The sequence below is a fragment of the Manis pentadactyla genome, chromosome 5, assembly GCF_030020395.1.
Source record: "Manis pentadactyla isolate mManPen7 chromosome 5, mManPen7.hap1, whole genome shotgun sequence".
NCBI classification, from domain to species: Eukaryota; Metazoa; Chordata; class Mammalia; order Pholidota; family Manidae; genus Manis; species Manis pentadactyla.
In genome coordinates this window covers 72,790,801-72,815,433 of record NC_080023.1, presented here as the reverse complement: position 1 = coordinate 72,815,433, position 24,633 = coordinate 72,790,801, and the positions used below count along the sequence as shown (strand labels likewise).

The window sequence follows — 24,633 nt, the reverse complement described above, 5'->3', positions numbered from 1 at the left end:
GCAGGAGGAAATGGGGGCACCTATTATTAACCCTAGGTTGCCTGTGATGACATCACCAAGGCAATGAGGAAGTAAATGGATTAGAAAAGGGAAAATGATAACTATATTATGGGGCAAGGTTTCTCAAACCCAGCACTACTGATGTTTTGTGCAGATAATTCTTTGTTGGGGTTTCGGGGTGCCCATCCTGGCATTGAAGAATGTTTAGCAGCATCCTTGGCTGATGCTAGGTAACACTGAGATGCCAGTAGCACCTTCCCAGTCACGACAATCAAAAACGCCTCCAGATTTTGGTAAATGCTAAAATGCTAAATGTAGATCACCCCCAGTTGAGACTGGGTGCCATGGAGTGATCCAGTTATCTATACATAACTCTAGCTCATGCTCACCCTCAAAAACTATCTAAAAGCAACAAGGAGGCTGATATATCCATACTTTTGAAACTACAGTTGAAGTAGCAATTAAAAAGGTAGCAGAAAAAAAAATAACCAGAATTCTGTTTAGATGGGATCCAACCTTAATGCCTTTGCTCTTACTATGTGGATATTTTGCATGGACAAAAGACTGTTTTATAAATTGGTGCTTGCTGACGTGATCAAGAAATGTAACCCTCATGAAAAATGTTATCAATTCCTGAAGGAGCCAAATCATATTTCCATAGTCAAAAAGTGAGCTTTTACCTTCCCCGTTTCTTTTAAGTGAAATAAAAACATAGTTTGAAAGTGCACCTACCCATTTGGCTCAGTAGTTAAGTCTTGTCTGGCTGTAGTGTAAAAATAGACATCCCTCTGTCTGAACATGAAAATAGTACTTCCCCAATAAAAGCCAAACATCTTAGAGCTGCAAAAGCTGTTTACTTTTATAAAAAAGCCTTTTCCTCTAGTGCTTATTTTGGGATCATGTAGGTGTTCTGGTAGAGGTAAGCAGGTATATAGGGCTTAGAGGCAAACATTTAAGAGTATGCTTCCTGCGGTAGGTGAGGGAGTCTTGTGATAGTCACAACTTTCTACATGTTAGATTAAGAATATATGCTCATGAAATATGTATCTCTCCCTTTTGAAAAGTTGTGGATATATTGAAATAATGATAATGATCATAACTAACTGTCTAATCTTTGTGAACACTTTATATTCATTCATTCAGCAAGTGGTTATTGAAGACCCGCCATGCACTTTGCAAGCCACATTGATTCTCAGCTCTGCTGTATGGGCAAAATTGACCATAGTCAAGATATTAAAAAATGAATATGGGTGTGTTTCAGTAAAACTTTATTTACAAAAATTGGGGGCTGTAGTTTGTCAATCCTGAAAAAGGGTAAAAGAAATCAAAAGTTCAAAGAAGTCACCAATTTTAAATAGGATGCTCCAAGTAGAGGGAGCAGCCAGTGCTAAAGTCCTGTGGCAGTGTGTCTAATGTGTTTTAAAGCTCAGGAAGGAGCTCTGTCTGGATAAGTTAGAATGAGTGTGTAACACTATTTATAACCACTCTCAAATGGTATCTCCAATTGATTTTCCTCTTCTTTCCCCGCAGCCCTTTCTGTTAAATGAAACATGATTTACTACAGTAAGTAAAGGCTCAGAAATAGGCTTTTCTTGACCTAGGAAAGGTAAGCAGCACTAATATATTTTATTTTGTCCCCATTAAAGCCTTGTTTCAACTTAATACCAAGAGCAGGGGTAAGAATTGAAGGCAAAATGTGTAACCACGGAGGTTTCCTCTAGGGATCTTTTACCAGCATTCTAAACCTCAGCAACACTAACAGAATGAAGGTTTATGATAAAAAATCAACTATAAAATGTTGCCTCTTTATTCATTTGGCCCATTTATTCCTGAAGTGTTTTTAAAAGGCAACTGATGGGTGCTCGCTTCAACTACACATATGTTAAGTTGGCATGATACAGGGAAGATTATTACGGCCCCTGTGCAAGGATGACAGGCAAATTCATGAAGTGTTCCTTATTTTTAATGAACAAATAGCAGTAGACTTATAGACACAGAGGAGTAACTGGTGGTTACCATGGGGGAGGGGTTGGGGTGGGTGGGTATCAAGGGAGATAAAGGGGCACAAAAATTCTCAGTCATAATATAAGTACGTCTTAGGGATGGTAGTACAGCATGGAGAACATAGCCAGTGATTCTATAACATCTTCCTATGTTGACAGAGAATAACCACACTAGAGGGGGTGAGGATTTATTAATATGCATAACTGCTGAATCACTGTGTTGTACACTTGAAATCAGTAAAAGATTGTATATCAACTGTAATTCAAAAACAAAAAGGCAGCTGATGGTTATAGTTCACAGAACCAGAAGACAGGGCTGGTATTTCTAAATTGTCAATAAACCTATCTTCTAAGAGCTCTCTCACTCTGGATCCTGATGTGCTGTGAAGGAAAAACAGCCTGGGCCTCCAGTTGCCAGCAGAGCAAAGCCCGTCTGTACTGTCAAGTCCACAGGGTCACCCACAGTGGGCCAGTACACCTGTGTCTGTAAACCAGGGATGTGACCAAGCCTTGGTGGTGGTGATATGTGTGTGAAATTGTTTTTCATGTGATGTATGATGGAGTCAGCTTGTAAAGCCATGTGGCATAATAACTTTTAATTGATATCCCATCTTGTTCCAAAAATATGTTTCTTCTGAAAGGATAACATAGAGGTAGAGAATAAAACAAAAACCTGGATAAGGTTGCCAAAACCTCACTGTCCTGTCAAGCCTTGCTGCCTACCTTCCCCACCGTTACCTGCTCTCAGCCCCCCTTGAATTATTCTCCCAGTCACCAGAATGTATGGTGTTGTCCCCCTCTGGTCAGGAAGGTCAGTGCCCCACCCTTGTCACTCAGGTAACTCTTACTCATCCTTGGGTTCAAAGGGCACTTCTTCAAATTCAGTCCAGTCCTCCTGTTATGCTCTCTCATGCTATAAAGGGTCCTTTCCTTAACAGCACTATTCAGTTTGTAGTTTACACATTCATCAGTGATTAATGAACATCTCCCTCTTTCACTAACATGGAGGCTTCATGAGGACAGAAATCCTCTGTGCTCCCTAGTGCATCTCCAGCAGCCAGCAGTGCCTCACAGACAGCAGATACTTCATAAATATTTGTTGAATAAAAGAAGCCTCCCAGCAGTCAAAGGAAAGACAGAAGCATGATAAGTTAAAATATTTACAAAGTAATAAGTGAAGTCAAACAAGTTTTCCAGAAAGCACAACATTTCCTGCATTCTGAGTTTTCAGCAGAATTTCTCCCATGGGTCCTCAGAAACAGAACATTGTCTTAACTATGGCCAATTTTGTCCTACATCAGTTGAGTTGAGGGTCAATGTGGCCTGCAAAGTGCATGGCAGGTCTTCAATAACTATTTGTTGAATGAGTGAATGAATGAATATAAAGTATTTCACAAAGATTAGACAGTTACTTATGTCATTATTATTATTTACAGACAATATCCTTATGTTGATATAACAATACATTTTAAACAGCTGTTTCTTAAAGCATCCCTCAATACAGGCCCACAACAATATGCCAAATCACGATTCAATATAAACAGTTCTAAAGGGAACAAAACAAGGTGATCTGAGGACTCAGTTTTCTCAGGGTTCTGTTTTAACACAAAGGTAAAATAACGTGCGTGAAATTGAGGGAGAGAGGATGCATGTCCTTCAAGTCCTCCTCCATAAAGATTTCTTCTATTCAGAATTATAGTATGATTGGACAGCTGAGAGTTGAAAGTTATATCTCTGTGAACACAGAAAGAGCAAAGCCATTTTCATTCGTTGACAATAATCTGGGAAAAGGAGGATTATTCAATTGACTGTTGTTCAGAACCCATCATTCATTCAGCTGGAGAAGGGAGTCTCCCGGGCTGTGCATTTGTGAAAGATGACCGTAGTTCATACTCCCCCTTGTGGCACTTTCAAGTACACTGACTTATACATACCAGCCTGGTAAGGCAAGTGAGAAATGAAATTCCTCAGTTCAAGTCAGGTAACCTGGAAATCACTCTTTCTTTAGTCCTTCTAGAATGTCAGACCAACTTTTTAAAATTGGTAAGATTATTAACAGCATATTAACAAAACAAGTGTCAATAGACTTCATATTACATCTTTAAGGATCAATGTTTAAAAAGCTCAACATCTGAGTTAAAGCTGGTAAAGGGTTTAATGCAAATTCAGAGAGGCCTGGTAATTCTTTACAATTACCACCCTTCCTTAATTATATTGCCTTATCTCAATTTGATCCCCTTCAAGTAGCACATCAGAAGATTTGGAACTTTTAGGGAATGTGGGAAGGAATAACCTGGTGGGTGAAGCAATCAATAGTGTCACAAATGCTCATTTTACACATACTTACTGAGTACTTCCAATTATGGGGAATCAAGATTATATAAAAACTATTCCCTGCCTTAAAATATTACCTAGTAGGGGAGAGGAGAGCTATGTATATATAGCTATATTACATAATAAAAAGTGATAAATGCCTAAATGTATTTAATATGCTATTCCCTTAGAACACAGGACAAAGCCAGAGAAGGAAATAAAGGGGGACAGTTAATGAGCTTCTTTTTCTGAACCAACACATTCTAGTGCAGGACAAATATGGATACATCACTTAGTCTGCATTAGGTATTCTAAGCACCTCATTAAAATAATATGGGGTAAACCTCACACCCACTGGATGATTAGTAAGAAACAAGAAAATAACATATGTTGGCAAGGATATGGGGAAATCCGAACCCTTGTGCAGTTTTGGGAATGTAAAATGGTACCACTGTTATGGAAAACAGTATGGCCATTCCTCAAAAAATTTAAAATAAAACTACCATATGACCCAGCAATTCTACTTTTGGGTATATAGCCAAGACAATTGAAAGTAGGGTCTCAAAGAGATATTTGTACACCCATGTTCATGGGAGCATTATTTACAATGGCTAAAATGGAAGCAACACAAGTGTCTATTGACAGATGCATGGGTAAGCAAACTGTGGTATAGTCATACAATGGAATATTATTCAGTCCTAAAAACTAAGGAAATTCTGACACATGCTGCACAACATTAATGAACCTTGAGGAAATTATGCTAAGTGAAATAAGCCAGTCACAAAAAGACAAAAATTGTATGATGTAGGCAGACTGAAAATCATAGAGACAGAAAATAAAATGGTGGTTGCTGGAGCTTTGAGGGGAAACAAGGAATGGAGGGGGTTGTTTAATGGGTGTGGAATTTCAGTTTTGCAAGAGGAAATGAGTTATGGAGACAGATGGTGGTGATGGTTGCACAACATTAAGAATGTATTTAATACTACTGAACTGTACACTTAATTGTTTAGATGGTATATTTTATCTTATGTGTGTTTTACCAAAATAAAAAATTCTTCAAAAAATATGCTATTGAAAATTATGCAAAGAAAACAAAAAAGCCCACAAACACATGGACGCTTAACAACATGCTACTAAATAATCAATGGATCAATGACCATAAAAAAACAGAGATCAAGCAATATATGGAGACAAATGAAAACAATAACTCAACACCCAAAAAACTGTGGGATGCAGTGAAGACAGTTCTAAGAGGAAAGTATATTGCAATACAGGCGTACCTCAAGAAAGAATAATAATCCAAATGAAGAGTCTAAACTCACAATTAATGAAACAAGAAAAAGAAGAACAAATGAGACCCAAAGTCAGTAGGAGGGTCATAATAAAGATCAGAAAATAAATAAATAAAATTCAGAAAAATAAAACAATTGAAAGAATTAATGAAACCAGGAGCTAGTTCTTTGAGAAAATAAACAAAATAGGTAAACCCCTAGCCAGACATATCAAGAAAAAAAGAGTGTGTACACACAAAAACAGAATTGGAAATGAGAAAGGAAAAGTCATTATGGACACCACAGAAATATAAAGAATTATTAGAGAATACCATGAAAAATTATATGCTAACAAATTGGATAACCTAGAAGAATAGACATCTTTATAGAAAAATACAAGCTTCCAAGACTGACCCAGAAAGAAACAGAGATTCTGAACAGACCAATTATCAGCAATGAAATTGAATTGGTAATCAAAAAACTACCTAAGAACAAAATGCCTGGACCAGATGGCTTCACCGCTGAATTTTATCAAACATTTGGTGAAGACCTAATACCCATCCTCCCTAAAGTTTTTCAAAAAGTAGAAGAGGACGGAATACTTCCAAATTCATTCTACAAGGCCAGCATCACTCTAATACCAAAACCAGACAAAGATACCACAAAAAAAGAAAATTATAGACCAATATCCCTGATGAACATAGATGCAAAAATACTCAACAACATATTAGCAAACTGAATTCAGAAGTACATCAAAAAGATCATCCATCATGACCAAGTAGAATTTATTCCAGGGATACAAGGATGGTACAATATTCAAAAATCCACCAACATCATCCACCACATCAACAAAAAGAAGGACAAAAACCACATGATCATCTCCATAGATGCTGAAAAAGCATTTGACAAAATTCAACATCCCTTCATGATGAAACCTCTCAACAAAATGGATATAGAGGGCAAGTACCTCAACATAATAAAGGCCATATATGACAAACCCACAGCCACATCATACTGAACAGCGAGAAGCTGAAAGCTTTTCCTTTAAGAATGGGAACAAGACAAGAATGCCCATTCTCTCCACTTTTATTCAGCATATCTCTGGAGATCATAGCCATGGCAATCAGACTACACAAAGAAATAAAAGGCATCCAGATTGGTAAGGAAGAAGTTAAATTGTCACTGTTTGCAGATGACATGATATTGTACATAAAAACCCTGAAGAATCCACTCCAAAACTACTAGAACTAATAACTGAACTCAGCAAAGTTGCAGGATGCAAAATCAACAAACAGAAATCTGTGGCATTACTGTATATTGATGATGAACTAGCTAAAAGACAAATCAGGAAAACAATTCCATTCACAATTATATCAAAAAGAATAAAATACCTAGGAATAAACCTAACCAAGGAGGTGAAAGACCCATCTGAAAACTACGACACACTCATGAGAGAAATTAAAGAGGACACCAATAAATGGAAACACTTCCCATGCTTATGGATAGGAAGAATTATTATTGTCAAAATGGCCATCCTGCCTAAAGCAATCTATAGATTCAATGCAATCTGTATCAAAATACCAACAGCATTCTTTAATGAACTAGAATAGTTATAAAACTCATATGAAACCACAAAAGACCCTGAGTAGCCAAAGCAATCCTGAGAAAGAAGAGTAAGCTGGGGGAATTATGCTCCCTAACATCAAGCTCTACTACAAAGCCACAGTAATTAAAACAATATGGTACTGGCACAAGAACAGACCCATAAATCAATGGAACAGAATAGGGATCCCAGATATAAACCCAAACATACATGGCCAATTAACATACGATAAAGGAGCCATGGATATATAATGGGAAAATGACAGCCTCTTCAACAACTGGTGTTGCCGAAATTGGACAGCTACATGTAAGAGAATGAAACTGGATTATTGTCTAACTCCGTACACAAAAGTAAACTCAAAATGGATCAAAGACCTGAATGTAAGTCATGAAACCATAAAACTCTTAGAAGAAAGCATAGGCAAAAATTGCTTAAATATAACCATGAGCAACTTTTTCCTGAACACATCTCCTCAGGCAAGGGAAACAAAAGCAAAAATGAACAAATGGGGCTACATCAAGCTAAAGAGCTTCTGTACAGCAAAGGACACCATCAGTAGAAGAAAAGGGCATCCTACAGTATGGGAGAATATATTCATAAATGATATATCTAAGAAGGGGTTAACATCCAAGATATATAAAAAAACTCACATGCCTCAACACCCAAAATGCAAATAACCCAATTAAAAAATGAGCAGAGGATCTGAACAGACACTTCTGCAAAGAAGAAATTCAGATGGCCAACAGACACATGAAAAGATGCTCCACATCGCTAATCATCAGGGAAATGCAAATTAAAACCTCAATGAGATATCACCTCACACCAGTTAGGATGGCCAACATCCAAAAGACAAAAAACAGCAAATGCTGGCGAGGATGCAGAGCAAGGGGAACCCTCCTACACTGCTGGTGGGAATGTAAATTAATTCAACCATTGTGGGAAGCAATATGGAGGTTCCTCAAAAAACTAAAATAGAAATACCATTTGACCCAGTAATTCCACTCCTAGGAGTTTACCCAAAGAAAACAAGATCCCTGATTCAAAAAGACATGCACCCCTATGTTTACTACAGCACTATTTACAATAGCCAAGACATGAAAGCAACCTAAGTGTCCATCAGTAGATGAGTGGATAAAGAAGATGTGGTACATGTACACAATGGAATATTATTCAGCCATAAGAAGAAAACAAATCCTACCATTTGCAGCAACATGAATGGAGCTGTAGGGTATTATGCTCAGTGAAATAAGCCAAGCAGAGAAAGGCAAGTGCCAAATGATTTCACTCATTTGTGGAGTGTAACAACAAAGGAAAACTGAAGGAACAAAACAGCAGCCAACTCACAGATTCCAAGGAGGGACTAGCAGTTACCAAAGGGGAGGGATACGGGAGAGTGGGTGGGAAGGGAGAAGGGGATTAAGGGGTGTTATGATTAGCACACATAATTGTAGGGGGTCACAGGGAAGGCAGTATAGCACAGAGAAGACAAGTAATGACAGTAGCATCTTACTACACTGATGGACAGTGACTGCAATGGGGTTGGGAAGGAAGTTGATAATATGGGTGAATGTTGTAAGCACAATGTTGCTCATGTGAAACCTTGATTAGATTGTATATCAATGATACCTTAATTTTTTTTAAAATGCTGTTGAAGTTCATAGAAAGAGTAACTTCCTAACAGAGGTAGCAGAAAATGCTTCTTGGGAACAAAGCACCCAAGCTGGACTTTGAAAGATTAGTAGGATTTAAGCATGAAGGAAGGTTTCAGGCAGAAGAAGCCACCTAAGCAAAAGCATAGGTGCAGAAAATGATGAAGCAAGGAAAAAGAGGAAATGTTGGCCTTTAGGAAAATGAATGGAAGACAGCACATAGTGCAGCAGATGTCTTTACATGTCTGGCTCACAAATTTAGAATTGACTTGATAGGCCATGAGAAATTATTGAAAACTTTTATGCAGGAAAAGGACATGATGTGAGTTGTGCTTTGAGAGGATTAAGTTTTTAAAAAAAACACTGTTCAAAAGGGATTGGTTTGGGGAGGAAAGAAGTATCTAAAACTAAGTTCAAAAATTAGTATTCAGTGGCTCAATCCAACTCACAGACCTATTTTATTTGGCCTAAAGAGTCGGTCAATATTTAATAGTCATGTAAAGTTTCAGGTTTCTGGCTTCTCTTTAGAACAATAGAATGATCTGGCAACACCAAGCTGTCCTTTCTCCTGATCATAAGGCCACAAGAGTTGAGTGGTAGCTGCCATCTTTAGATAGACCAAGTATTTTCAGTCCCCAAGTCCCAAGAGCTCCCTCTTGTCTTCCTGGGACAAAGGCCCGGTGTCAGCTGCCAGTCATCACTGCCTGAGTTGTGTTGTTTTCTTGCTCTGACCCTCTTTCTTAATTCCAGTGCTTCCCTGGCCCTGGGGGGCAATTGCACTTGGGCATGTGAGTCCAGAGGGAGAAAACAATTGGCTGTGAAATGGGCAGGGCTTCCATCAGGAATGTGATCACAGGAGTGCAGAAGGGCATGGGCAGGAGAGATTTGTCCTGCTCCTTTTGCTGAACCTCAACCAACTACAGACATACAACAGAAGTGCCAATAGGTGGAAAACGATTTGTAATTGTGAAAATGTTGACAACATTTTCTCAGAAAAGCAACTGTAATGTTTTCAAAAAGGTATGCTGCCTTGTTGTTTTATAAAAGTTTTTAGAGTGATGAGCATGGTTATAAATATTGTATAAAATTCAACAGGAAGACATGAAGGACTCAGTTTCTCCAACCATAAATGAGTCAGTTGATCACACAACAGCAAATTGTGCATTTTTAAGCATGAGATGTGTTTCAGTCAATTAGGTTCATTAGTCAAGGGAGCAAAATTGTTTCTTGGGAGGGGCAAAAGAACCCTATGCTTTTTGTATATATAGAACATAGCTATAGATATAGTGCATAAATAGATATGCAGTGTATCTGTGGCATTACAACTTCACTGCAGGAAGGGCAGACACAGGAAAAAGATGTTCAAAGGAGAGTGACAATGAGAAGAAAATTTGAGAAATACTAAACTAGAATGAACAGGCAGTGTGCAAATCACTTGTTTTGTCTCCATTTGAGTTACCAGCCAGTTAACACCAGTGTAGACGGCTAAGCAGTCCTAATCTAGCTGTCTCTCCATTTGATAGAGATCAACCTTAGTTGTAGTACCAACAGAGCTCATGTGTACATGAAATCTTTATAACAAACCCAGGGCTCTTTCACAGCTGAAATATTGACAAAAATACAAATGCTCTTTGCTCAAAAGCAAGAAGAAAACACAACCACTGAAACAAATTTCCAGAATAGGATTGCTTCATTACACAAACAGTGCTTCTTAGTCTAAAACATCATCTCTGGGAACTTAACACTACAGCCAAAAAAACATCAGACAGATTTAGAGGAAGGCAGCTTTTGGCTAATAACAGCACAGTGACCTCACTCATGAGAAAGCCTGAGCATAAACTCCACTCTTGGTGAACAAGACCCATCCTGCAAGTCAAATGCCCAGAAATGCAAACAAGTCCAGCTGCACCTCACTTGGACAAAAGATCCAAACACCAGGCAGTTTTACAGATGGGATCTGTGTCTATCCCAAGGTGAAGTGAGAACAAGAGAGCAGCTACATAGCTCACATTACTAGTGTTTGGCCAACCCAAATCCCCCTAAGCTCAATGAGGGTTCTGTCTGAGAAAAGACAACCACATAGGACTCCAGGGATTGATGTGAGCAGCTGCTGTGTTTGCAGAGCTTGACTAAAAGGATGTGTTTCATCCCTCTGCCTGAAAGTCATCATGCCTCACAGAGTATATTAGCAGTTTATGTGAAAAGAGGAGGCATTCTAATTCTTATTACAGAAGGCTCCATGACAATTTCCAGCAATGTTCAGCTTCTTTATTGTTGGCCTTCATCTTTATTATTATTATTACTATCATTTGATTCCTAGTGCAGTCATGCACAGGAAAAGCACTGGGCAAACACCATCTATTTTGCTTGAAACTACCCTATGAAGTAGGTTTTTTTATCATCCTCATTTGACAGATAAGGATATAGGAACTCAGAGAGGTTAAGTAACTTGCCCAAGGTCACACACCAGAGCTGGGACTTGAATTCAGGTGGGTGTGACTCTACATTTCTCTACTATACTTCCTCCAGGGAGAAGGATTTTTGAACACGTGCTCCATCCCCTGAGGGCTTGATAGTAGGATTTATTTCTGGTAGTAGTCAATGGCATCAGTGATTACCAAGATCCTGTCACGTCTCTCTGAGGTCCTTTGGTAATCTGGCACTTAATAGGGAGGTAGGCATACAAGATTGAAGATATGAGAAAACAGCAGGCATTGAACTTCAACTTCTAACATCCTTCAAGTTGGAATTTGCCAATTATGAACTTTTTGGTCTGGACTCAGATGTATGTGTCTTGCACCTTGGTAGTGGATTTGACAGTCCATGTTCATAGCCAGATACCATCAGACTAGGTTTTTTTGGAAAGTTTCAATGGTGATTAAACTTCTCACAGGACAAAAAAAAAAGAAAAAGAAAAATCGATTTCCTCCTTTTGTGATGGAGGACTTCAGGAATACAAAAAGAAGGCAGAACTCTTACCTACTAAATGGAAATTTGCTGCTCACACACAGATGCAAAAGTATCATCATGAACTGGGTCACATAAAAACAGCTATAGATTTTGATTAAACTGAGAATGACCTTAAGCAATTCCAGAAGAAAAAATATGTATTAAAATTTCCTATTTCCTTCCTCAGGCCACTGCAGCTTTCTTTGCCTTTCAACTTTTTAAACCTAGCCCTCCACCTCAAAGTTATGATCAGTCATTATCCTGATGTCGTCAGAGTTCTCATGTGTCCCTGGATTCCCAGTTGTCACATAATGTCTCCCCTTTCATAAATGTTTGGCACGGCTCCCCCGGGATTATCCACAGCCTGGGAAGCTTCATGAGGTCAGCCCTGCCCTGAGGCCCATGGTTGGGTAACCCCTCACCAGCCATGGGCCCGCCTCTTGAGTTGCACTATGTTTGCCAGATACCATGACCTTGCCCAATGCCACCAACCTCACCCATCACTCTGCCTCAGCTGAGCCCTGTCACCAGTACTGCCATCACCCCAAGGGTCTTCACTGGGCACTCTTGCCTGTGGCTGGGCACTGAGATGCCAGAGTAGCTCTGTGTGCCCTGGAGTCATCCATATACCCAAGCATGTTGTGCTTTCACTTCACTGAGTCACATGTGCATGAAAGCAGGGCTGCTTATGCCCTGGTTTTTCAAGATTCAACTAAACGGCTGGTTCCATTAAACCCAGAGTCCCCCTCTTTCCGGGGTGCACTTGAGTCCATTGAGGGCTGATCGAGGATCAAGTCTAAGGGAAATAAACTATTACACCACTCCACTGGCTGTATTGTTTAGCTAATATTATCTGCCTGGCTTCCTGTTGCCTTAGAATGAGTCTTTTCCAAGAAATCCTTGGCTCCTCCTAGAGGACCCACCCCACTCATCCCTAAGATATATCCAAATTTATTCTGCAGTGCATAAACTTGGTTCAGACTGAACCCACAGAACAGAAATCAGAACTTAATTGCAAATAGAAGTTACCTGTTTGTTTGTTTGGAGTTTTGCCAATCTCAACATTGATCAATAAAAACTAGACTATTACAGATTACTTGTTACTATCTCACAGAATTTCTTTTACTTAACTGGACTTCAGCCTTTTTCCATTACTTGTCCACCAAGGGACGTTATATGAAACAGCAAAAAGGAATGTGATATTGCAAGGATGCTGTAAGGGTACCATTTGATGCTTTGCATAGTGTCTTAAATGTTTTTTTTCTGAAATTTATTTTGAATTCTACCACTCATCATATTTTCCTCATTTCTTTGGTCCACCAGAAGTTTAGAGTAAAATCTGCAACCCACCTTGTAGTGCGTTGAATTGTGTCCCTCAGAAATATATGTTCAAGACTCAACCTCTGGCACCTAGGAATGAGCCCTTTTTTTGGAAATAGGGTCTTTTCAAATATAATTAAGTTAAGATGAAGTCATACTTAATTAGGATGGGCCTTAGACTCAGTGACATTATCCTTATAAGTAAATAGGACACATCGAAATTCAAAGGAGACACACAAGGGAAGATGGCCATGTGACAAAAGAGGTAAAGATTGGAATGATACAGCTACAAACCAAGAAATGCCAAAGATTGTTGGAGGCCACCAGAAGCTAGGAAGAGGTAAGGAAGGTTTCTTCCCTAACACCTTCTTAGGTAGCCTATCATTACTGATTTCAGACTTCCAGCCTCCAGAATTTGAGCAAATAAATTCCTGTTGTTTTAAGCCATCCAATTTTTGTTAATTTATTATGGCAACTATTGGAAACAAATAGAAATTTTGGTACTGACAATGGGGTTCTATTATAGCAAAAAAGTGTGGAAGTGGCTTTAGAATTGGATAATGGGTACTGGTTTGAGGAATTTTGAGGCAGATGATAGAAAAAGTCTAGGTTGCCTTGGAGAGTTTGTTGGTAGAACTATGGACATTAAAGGAGATTCTGGTATGGGCTTAGAAAGAAGGAGAACTATAAATCTTCATCTCTTAGAGAATACATATATTATCATCAACAGAATATTGGTAGAAATGTAAATGTTAAAGGCAATTATGTTGACATCTCAGAAGAAAGTAAACATGTTATTGGGCACCAGAGAAAAGGCCCTTGTTACAAAGTATCAGGAACTGTGCTGAATTATCTTCTTCTATTGGGTGGAAAGCAGAATTTGTAATTGATGAGCTTGGATGTTGAACTGAGGAGCTTTCCAAACAAAGATTGGAAGGTATGGCCTGGTTTTCTCCTGCTGCTTATGGTAAAATGTGAGAGGAAAAACATAAATGAAGGAAGAAGCTATTAAGCAAAAAGGAACCAACACTTAATGATTTTGAAAATTCTGAGCCTCTAAGTAGCAAAAGATGAAAAAGTATGTTCTGGAAAGAACATCAAGGGCGTATCAGGATAGCCTTTTGCTACAGAAATTAGGCATGTCAATGACCCCTGGAGCCAATCAACTTTCCCAACAGAAGTCAGGAATATAGATTAATTTATCCAAGAAATATCTGTGGAGGACTCTTCTGTCTGATGGCTTGAACCCTGATAATTGCAAAGGGGACAAACAAGGTTCTTGAGAATGTTATACCAGGAGAAATACTTCCACCCTGGGCTGAAAGGGAGAGAGACAGGATGAAATGAAGGCTGTCAGACTTCTAGAATTCTGCGTGGCCATGAACATGTATTACCTTCAAGAGAAAAAGGAAGAATAACTCTTGCTTTGGGCTGAATTGTGTCCCCCACAAAAATTCATATATTGAAGTCCTAACCCCTAGTTTCAGAATGTGACCATATTTGGAGCTAGGTCATTTTAAATAAAGTATAAATGAGGTCAAATGGGTGGGGCCTCATCCAATATGACTGATGTCCCTATAAGAAGAGATTACGACATAGACACATGGAGGGACCCTGTGAAAATACATGCAGAAGACAGCCTTGTGCAAACCAAGGAGAAAGGCCTCAGAAGAAACCAACCCTACCAACACCTTGATCTCAGACTTCTAGCCTCCAGAACTATGAGAAAATAACATTCCTGTTGCTTAAGCCACCCAGTCTGTGGTATTTTATTATATCCCTGGCAAAATAATACAACTCTAAAGGTGGCTCAGGGGCGGGCGGCACCTCCACAGGCCTAAAGAGTAGAGCCCTGTGGACCAGAGGGAAGAGGTTTGAGCCACAAAGGATTATTCTCCAGGCTTGAAACTTAATACAATTTGCCCTGCTGAGTTTTGAATATGCTTAGAACAAGTGATACCTCTGTTTCTTCCATTTTATCCCTTTCAGAATGGAAATGTCTATCCTGCAGGAAATGTCAAACCCTGGTACCTGCAAATGGGCCTTATTTGAAAAGAGAGTCTTTGCAGATGTAACCAAGTTAAGATGAGGTCATACTGGATTAGGCCAGACCCTAAATCCAATGCCTCGTGTCCTTACAAGAACAGGAAAGTTCCTACAAAGGTTCAGAGGAGACATGCTGGGGAAGACGGTCACATGGAGATGGACTCAGAGTCTGATGCTGATGCTCGCCAAGCAATGCCACGATTTCTGGGAACCGTCAGAAGCAAGAAAGAGGCAAAAAGTATTCTTCCCTAAAGCCTTCCTAAGGGTATGTGCCTGCTGATACCTTGATTTCAGACTTCTAGCCCCTAAAACGTCAAGAAAATTAATTTCTGTTGTTTAAAGCCACCCAGTTGGTGCTAATTTGTTATGACAGCCCCAGGCAACTAGTACATGACTCTTATAACTGTATAAACCATTTGATTGGTGTTCCTCTAACCTAACCTAACCCCTTCTAGTCCTGCTGTTGTCCCAGTTTTCTCAGTTATTTTTTTGTATCTTCTATTATAGAGCTGCCTGGTGTGTTTACATATTTCCTCTCTCTTCTACCCCCATATATTTTTCTAAAAACTTCGCTTTTGCCCTTCATTTTCTTATCTTCATTTTTCCTAATACCTTTTTCAATAGGCTGTCCTGTCCTTCCATTATGATTGAATCTATTTTCTGATTCTCTCGCCTGTTGTTCCTCTTCTTTGTAGGAGGAATGTACCTGCCTACACTGTTGAACCCAGAAGTGGCCATATGACCTTTGGTCAGTGGAGGGTGGGCAGGAGTGATGTATCAAACCCAAGAAGTTTTAAGAACTAAGCATAGTTTGCTATATTTCTTTTCTTCTGCCCAAGGGAACTGGTTGGTCAGCCTAGATCCCAGAGTGAAGTAACGTATAGCAGAATGGCAGTAGACCTACAATAAACATGAAACATAAATGAAAAATAAATCTTGGTTGCAAGCCCCAAGGTTTGGGGATTGTTTGTTATTGCAGTGTAACCTATCCTAATAGACACAGAATTTTGTGTTCTTTGATTCCTATTCTTCCTAACCTTCAATGGGAAAACCTTGAAGAAGCCATCTTCCACCTAATGAATTAAGGCCAAACTGTTCAATATATATATATATATATTATCCATATTTGTACATTATGCATAAAACATTATGCATATTTTGCTACTCCTATTAATGGATTCTGTGAGTCAAGCCTCTGCTTAAGACCACAGTGTATGACTAAACCCATGGAAGAGCTGGGCTGGGAAAGGATGGGTAACGTAAACTGCAAGAACTCAAATCAGAAATTGATCCAGTAGGTTGATGACCAGGGCAGAGATCTGAAGTGGTTCAGTGCCAGGACATGATGGTGGTGCTGGGGGAAGGGGAGATTGCAAAGGTAGAGGTCATTAATTAAGCTAGAATTGAAAAATGAGTGTGGACCCCAGAAGTAGGACCCACAGAGAATGAAATGTTAAGTCCTGAAAGATACATGAGGTGCTATGGACTGAACTGTCTCCCCCCACAAATTCATATATTGAAGCCCTAAACCCTTGTAAGAAGAGGAAGAGACACTAGGGTAGTGTGAGCACAGAGGAAAGGCCATGTAAGCACACAGTGAGAAGACAGCCTTCTGCAAGCCAAAGAGAGAGGCCTCAGGGAAACCAACCCAGCTGGCACCTTGATCTTGAACTTCCAGCCTCTAGAAATGTGAGGAAATTAACTTCTGTTACATAAGCCACCAGTCCATGATATTTTGTTATGGCAGCCCTAGCAAACTAATACATGGTGTAAGCAAGGGGGAGGGTCCTACAGGCCATCCTGGACAAAATAGTGATTTTCACTGCAACTTTCCTTCATTCGTACTCACTGCCTACCTGGGGTTCTCCACACCTCTGTGGGACTCACACCCCTTTCTGGCAACAAGCTTATGTCCTGTCTCTTAGACTTATAACAGGCAAGAACTATGATGTTTCTCTCACATCACTGGGACACTTGTGCTATGTATACCACACAGGCTCATTTGACGCCTAAAGTTTGATTAATGTGTTCTGTAGTCCTTCACCTAAATCAGTGATTCTTAACTTCATGGAACTCCTGAGGGGTGGAGGGTGTTTACAGATGAACTTTAGGAGCTTGGCCACAGCTTTCATCAGATTCTCAAAGGGAATCCTAACACTAAAAGGTTTACAAAAATACTTCAAGTTGATACTGGCTTTTGTTAGACCCTTCTGACCAATGCTGATGTTACGTGGGGCAGTTCATATGCAGTAATGTAATAAGCTCTTTATTTGCCAAAGTTCTCCTATCACATTTAGACACTGGGTAAGTTTCTGAATCTTATCTACAGCCCCATCTGTTAGGTGGGTATTATAGGTTTATTATCCTCAGCTTCATGAGCTGTAAATTATTTTAGAAATGACAGCTTCAAAAACCATAAAAGTTTTGGTGTCTGCCCATAAACCTTCCAAAAATAAAGCCATACTTAAAAGACATTGTGTATTCAAGGCACTTTTATTTAAAACAATTTTTTCCTCTGTTATCTAAGAAATACAGTGGATTTTTTAACCTTGTTATAGATTAATAAGACCTCGAGAAAATATCCTGTATAACTGAGAGTCAGAGTTCTCAAGCTTTGCCAATGACAAATGAACTCTCTAGGTACATATTGCTTAGAAGTATATTTACATCTAAGCAAAAATTCCAGTTTGCTTTAAGCAAATTATCTTTATGTTAACATAGGTTTCTGTAAGAAATTTTATTTTGAACATGTCACAGAAACATAAAATACCAATTTTAGTATTAGAAAAAATGTTTTTTATTGGTCAAATCTTTTTTCCATAGACCTCTAGCCAAAGCTTTGTGTACATTCTCATTGAATTGGTGTAGGTACCTGAAATCAGTCTCATACAACTGTCTCAGATAAAAGGGGAATGTGGTTAAAGAATAAAAAGTCCATTTGGGGTGCCAGAGAAAATTTCTTATAGCCAAACCAGGCAAAATCATCAGAAATGTTTGTCCTACATACCCTGCAATAGTCCCATCATGCCCGTGGCCCTCAGCAGCTGTTGCAGAAAGGGTGCCTGTATCTCCCATACTCTCAGACGCAGATGTGCACAGGGCAGAGACCAAGCGAAGTTGAACACAGCCCAGCCCTTTGATCCTTCCTCCGAGGAGTTGGCTCACACCCTAGACCTGGCTAAGGAAATACATCCCATTGTCTGCTGCAAAGGATGTCACGTCATTTCGTTCTGTGCCTTGGAAGGCAGTTGGGAACAAGTAACCCTGCTTCTAGAGACATGAGCTGGTTCCCAGCTGCACTGTGACTTGTTTTTGGCTCCTAGGCAAATTGCCCAGTTTCCTCTGCTCCTGAATTTCCCCAGCTGCAAAGTCAAGATAATTCTTGTTACCTTTCTCTTGTGGTGTTCTGAAAAATAAACAGGACAGATGTTTCTAAAGTGCTTGGAGACAGTTGTCTAGGGCATATTTGCCTAGAACCATAGGTAGGGTTTAATTTTTGTGTTAGTTTTGCTTTTGGCCTGACTTTGGCATAAAGGTAGAAAATCTAAATTAAATAAAATTATAACCATTCATCTAATGTTAATGGAGCATTTCCAGTGTGCTAGGTACCTGGAGAACACAGAGAAGGCACATTCCTCCCGTCAAAGAGCTCACAGCTCCCTCAGGAGGAGGTATAATAGCCTAGAGGTTAAGTAACACCAGCGTAGCAGTCAGCCAAGGCAGCTGGGTTGGAATCCTACTCTACAGCTTCCCAGCTGGAGACCCTGGAAAGATCACCCAGTTTTACCAAGCTTCAGTGTCCTCATGCAAACCACAATAGCTAACATTTGAGCATCTGCTGGGTGGCAGGAGGTGTTCTTGTATTTACCTACTTATAACTCAGAGCAGCTCCCTGAGATAGGATTATCATCCCCGTATTTGTATCTCTATCTTTTAGATAAGAATACTGAAGCTTAGAGACGTTACATAATTTATCCCAGGTCATACAGTTAGGAAGTGGTAAAGCCGGGATGCACACCCTTGCTGTGTGACCTCAAAGCATGCAGACTTCACCACTACACTGCCCTCAAACAGGAAGACAGAACTCACCTCTGACAGACTTGTGAGGAGCAACTGCAACTGGGCATAAAAACTATTAGCACAGTACCCGACATATAATAAATGTGCAATAAATGTGTAGAAGTAGTAGTAGAAGAGATCAGACACATATATAAATAACCAGAATGCCACGTCGAAAATAAATGCCTACCTCCAGAATATTTTATGGGTAAACTCCTTATTTTAGACCAATCGTTATACAGGGGTTATAGTAAGGAGTTGCGTTGGGGAAAATAGTCTGTGAACTGCAACATTTCTGAATCAGTATACAAGTTATCTATAACATGAATGAGCCATGCTTCACGTATACATAAATTTCTGAAGGTCATTTAAAGAGATGTTGAAGTATCTGAAGCACCGCGCTATTGCTAAAATGCAGACAGTGTTCGTGAGAAAAATTCCCAATTAAGCAATGTAATAACGCATGTGCTACAGTTCTCTTTCCTTCTCCGCCCCCACCCCCTTCCCGCATTTCCTTTAGGAAGAAACAACAGAATGGAGTTTCTTTTCAGTCTTAAAATAAAAATCCCCCCAAAAGGGATCCCGCTTTTAGAGTTGTTTGGGAAAAAAAATGCATGAAGAGCCAAGTGCTGATATTCTGGCCAAGTTATGAGCTTCTGAGAGCAAGAGCCTGAAGGGACGACTGTTAAACCCCTCCTCTCGGGAGCAGTGAGCTGGGTCGCTGCTGGCTGGCGGTGCCTGCAAAGCTCATCGCCCCTCGGAGTGAGCGGCCAGCCTGAGGGGACTGCAGACATCTGCAGCAAAAACGATGACGGTCTGAAACAGGCGCCAGCGCCCGCCTCCAGCTTCGGCTATCACCTCAGACCTGACTACTTGATAGAGCAGCAGAATTTCAGCTCCGACAGATTTGAATGTGTTTCTGGGCAGAGAAGCAAAGCTAACGAGGGAGGAGATCCAAAAGCACTGGGTATTTATCAAACTTCTATTTCCTGACTGTGTGCAAAGAGGAAACTCAACTTCAATTTTCTGTCAAGGTGCCGGGTCCAGCCACCTATCTAAAGGTAAATTTTAATAATTTTACTGTATTATCTAACGGTATTTGTTAAAGTGATTTGCACGTGTTTAATATTTTTGAGTAATGCAAAGCCATTTATTCACAAAAAAATTTTTTGCATGATTTACAGGAAAGCTACTTCATAGGAAATTTTAACACTTGTATTCGTGTTTCCTTTTCTTCTCCAAGATTAAATAGTAAGTACTAATAAATGATAGCTTCAGTATAGTCCAAGAACCCAAATGTAGAACTGTAAGATTGGCATCAGATCTTGGTGTAGTCTGATTCCTGAAATGTGTTACAGAAATATTTACTAAATATATTAAATCATAAGACAAGTAGTTTATAAAAAACTTTCAGATCAAAGTAATCTGTGTTTTCCATGTTTAAATTACCTGAAGTTTTTCAGTCACCATCATTGTCCCAGTCTGTATGTAACAACAGTATAGGATTGGAACATTTTGACATTCCAAAAGGTAGGAAAATCCCTTTAATACTATATTCTTCTTTATTTTTAGTTACTGTGACAATTATTCCTTTCTTGATTCCCTTTCATGGTTTTGTGACCAATTGTCTCTCATCTGCTATAATTTTTCAAGATGCACAAAAAATACATAAAATTTCTCTAATTCCTAATGATGTCTTATTTAGAAAGGGAAAAAGGAGAGGGGGAATCAAATAACTTAAGATATTATGATAACTCCTGTATTGTAAGGTACTTTCCTTTCTGCCTCTATCTTCTAAAACAAGACAATAATGCAGGTCATGCTCACTCATTCCTCCTATGAATTGGAGGTCACCCTGCAAGAGAAAACCTTGCTTTCAACTACAGATCGATACTGTTGATATGATAACCAAGAGGTGCTGCAGAAAGGGGATCTCACTTGCACTGCCTTTAATCTGCAAAGAGGTTAAATAAGTCACCTTGGCTCTGTATCTGAGCTCTCCTCTGGTCCAGGGCCTACGTACACTGAGTTGAAATGTTCACTCAATCCAACTCAGTAGATATCTTTTCTTAAATTCTCCCCTTTCACATGGATTCCAGCTTTTTTCAGTACACAGCTTATTTAGCTGAACTTTGCTGGTTATGATTATTGTTAACTCTGACTATTTTTTAAAAAAGGACACCCCTCTTAAGAAAGTTTTAAATTTATATTTCTGTTCATTCAACAAGTTCCAGCAAAGGAGAGCAATCTATTTCATCTGCTCATCATCCAATCAACTAATGCTGCTTCCCACATTTTGGAGAAGACTATTGTACATGTTATTAATGAATTCTGCCTTGTTTTCCTTGAGAGCATTTTTATACAGCCATTTAGCAGTTAGAGTACTGGGGTTTCCTTTTCAAGTGCTTTGGGATTTAATCGCCAGTGATCCCTCATGAGCAGTTTGACTTACCAACTAAGTAAAAATAATAGTGTTGACAGAAATGAATCATGATGTATCTGGACATCTCCAAAATGTCATTCATTCAGTTTCCTCTTGACTGCATGTTATTTTTATTCCATTGATTTGTTAAAGTACACAAACATTGTTATTTTACTTAAGTTTAACACAATGTCCAGAACATGTTGGAAATATTTTTCCAAGAAGAATATATACAACTGTTGTTAAAACGCTTCGGGTGCCATTTTCCCTCATACATCATGCTAGAACAACCTTCAGTGAAGGAGAAAGGGACCCATAAATCCAAGAGAATTTCCCCAGTAGGCTGTCTGTCTAAGAAGTGCCCAAACTCCACCAGGGTCTAGTTCATGCAGGGTCCAATGGCGTCTGCTGCCAAAGGTTGAACCTGCGCTGGAGCTAGCATGGTTTTGTCATGGACAAAGGCGAACTGAACTCTGAGGAATAGAGTGTGTGGTCTTGAGTTATTGTAGGTAGACAGTGTCATAAAATGAATGAGATCATGGGGTCTGGAAACATATAGACCTAGTTTACTTATGGGTTTTACCAGACTCTGACTTTGGGCAAATGACTCTTTGAGCTTCAGTCCCCTCATTTGGGAAAATGGGGGTCATAAAACTAGCTGCTGCCTCAGAGATTTGTTGTGATAATTAAGTGAAGAAAACTGCTACACTGGCTGCATATAAACCAATCACTTGATCATAGCTAATATTAAAGCACTAGCCTACCTGTATGTCACAACTGGAAGAGTGTAGAAAGGGAATTTATACTCTACCTTTTCCCTCAGGCTTTCTTCCCATTAAGAAGCAATTAATTAATGAGCAGTAAAGACTCAAAGTAATAAATACTTCATGTTGAGGCCCACCAGAGGAATATAGTACTGTCAGATTTATTTTTCCACTTCTTTGATGAGAAGAGATTATTCAATGAATATGTCCTTTTTGATTTCCAATTTTACTACCACAAAAATTCTTCTAGGTATAAAACTGAACACTTTCTCATTGTGTGTCTAGTACTCTGCTGAGTGCAATGGGTACTCGCACACTTTGCTGTATCATAAAATGTCAATGCCAGGTTTATGCCTCAGAGTCAGCATGGCAGAATGGATAGAGCGTATGTTTCAGTCTAACACACCTGGGTTTGAATCCTGACTTTTCTTCTTACAGGCTGTGTGCTTTTGAGAAGTCATTTCACACTCCAGGACTCAGTTTACCCATGTATTAAACAAATAGTGATAATAATGTTCACAAATGGTGGTGTTGTAGGAATTAAGTGAAATGTGTTTTAAGTGTCAACCATTGCACCCAGCAGAGTACTAGACACACAATGAGAAAGTATTCTGTTTTATACATAGAAGAATTTTTCTGGTAGTGAAATTGGAAATCAAAAAGGACATGTTCATTGAATAGTCTCTTCTTACCAAAGAAGTGGAAAAATAAATATTACTCTACTATATTCCTCTGGCGGGCCTCAACATGAAGTATTTCTTACTTTGAGTCTTTACTGCTCATTAATTAATTGCTTCTTAATAGCCAAGGCAGATAAAAACAAAGCAAGTTTTCTGTTTCAGATTGCCATTAAGAAAAGTGAGACAAAGCACTGCTTTGCAGTCAGTTATTTCACTGGCCTGCTTGGACAGAGAAGGCCCCCAAGGTTTCTCCTTTCTTATGTTTCTAAAGGCCAGAATGGGGGTTTTGACTTGCCCTAGGGTGTATTTTTTCCTCACTAACTGAAATTGAAACAAAGGATTTGATTTTGAATTTTGTTTTTTGTAAACCTCTCCACTATGTTCCTACCACTGAAATGCCAGCTGCTTTTCTGGCCACAAGTAGCAGGAGCAGCCTGTCGTCATAGCAATGAAAGGGTGTAGAGAGACTCGAGTTTCATGGCCCACTCTGTGAAATAACTCTTAGTCTTAAAATCCTTCTTTGGAAATGAGGTATCCAGTCCTGGCGTGTTTCCTTCCTATTATGCAACCAACTTATGTACATCAATTGCAATAGCTAAAAGTTTCCTTCAAAGATTCAATTAATAGGGATTAAGAAAATTAACAAGAAAGCTACTAAAACAGTGACCAGTTGACTGTGGAGTGCAGAGGAAAAACTAGGAAGGCAGAAGAAGAGAAATAGAAATGATCTCACTTCATAAGCACATATGTGCACCCTGTAGTAAATCCATTTTCCAGGTTCCCACTACCTCCTCCCACATTCACAGTGTGCTGTACTGTAGTGGTTACACAGGGGGATTCTGGGGCAGGCTGCCAGGACTCAAATCCTGACCCCCTCTAGTTTATCTTATACTCTCTTTGCCTCCATCTTCTCATCTGCAAAATAGAGATAATAATGGTCATAACATGCTGTGGGAATTGAATGAGATAATGCACATAAGGATTTTATAATAGTATCTGACCAATGTTAAAAATTTGCTGCTAAGTTCACCCAGCCTCAGTTTCTCCTACTTGTCAAATGCAGATATAACAACTGATTCATAAGATTGTTGTAGGATTGAAATAACGGATATAAATGCTCAATAAAAAATAGTTCCTTTGTTGGGCAGTTGCCTCTGGGGAGGCCTCTCCCTGCACACTAGGTGACACCTCAGCCTAGACGGGGGAGGGTTCTTGACTCTGAATAAGAAAGAATTCCTGAACAGTTTGGTGAGTGTAGATAAGGAAGGAATTCATTAAAGTGAGAGTAGTAGCAAATGGCAGCAGCCAAGCAGGCTGTAGAGAGCAAGGAGGAGCCTAGGGAGCAAAGGGAAGATCCCTTGCCAGTGTTGGGCAGATCCCTTGCCAACTCCTGAAGCCAGGGTCACCTGGTGTCCAGTGTTCACTTGAATCTGCATGGCGTGGGAATGAAGCCCCTGCCACCCCAGGATTTGGTGGAGTTGCAGAGCATTGGATGGAGTGAGATTATGTTCTGACAACTTCCCAAAGCAAAGAAAGATTTTCGGGCAGGCTACT

The 24,633-nt window shown here is 39.5% G+C and overlaps 1 protein-coding gene and 1 non-coding gene across 5 annotated transcripts in view; both read left to right on the top strand.

Annotated features, from left to right (window-relative positions):
• The window catches only part of SPARCL1 (SPARC like 1), a 91,147-nt gene that overhangs the window by 23,215 nt on the left and 43,299 nt on the right, over positions 1 to 24,633 (top strand). For 2 of the 4 annotated variants that reach the window (XM_036895801.2, XM_036895797.2), the window contains exon 1: positions 19,763 to 20,274. The exons of 1 other annotated variant lie outside the window; for it this stretch is intronic. The gene's annotated coding sequence lies outside the window, so the exon portion shown is untranslated. Of the gene's footprint in view, positions 1 to 19,762; positions 20,275 to 24,633 lie in introns of those variants that run through there. One more of the 4 variants, XM_036895800.2, reaches the window with a different exon arrangement.
• Positions 1,859 to 1,964, top strand: LOC118917922 (U6 spliceosomal RNA). The gene has a single exon (XR_005026935.1). It is a non-coding gene; the product is annotated as a U6 spliceosomal RNA (small nuclear RNA).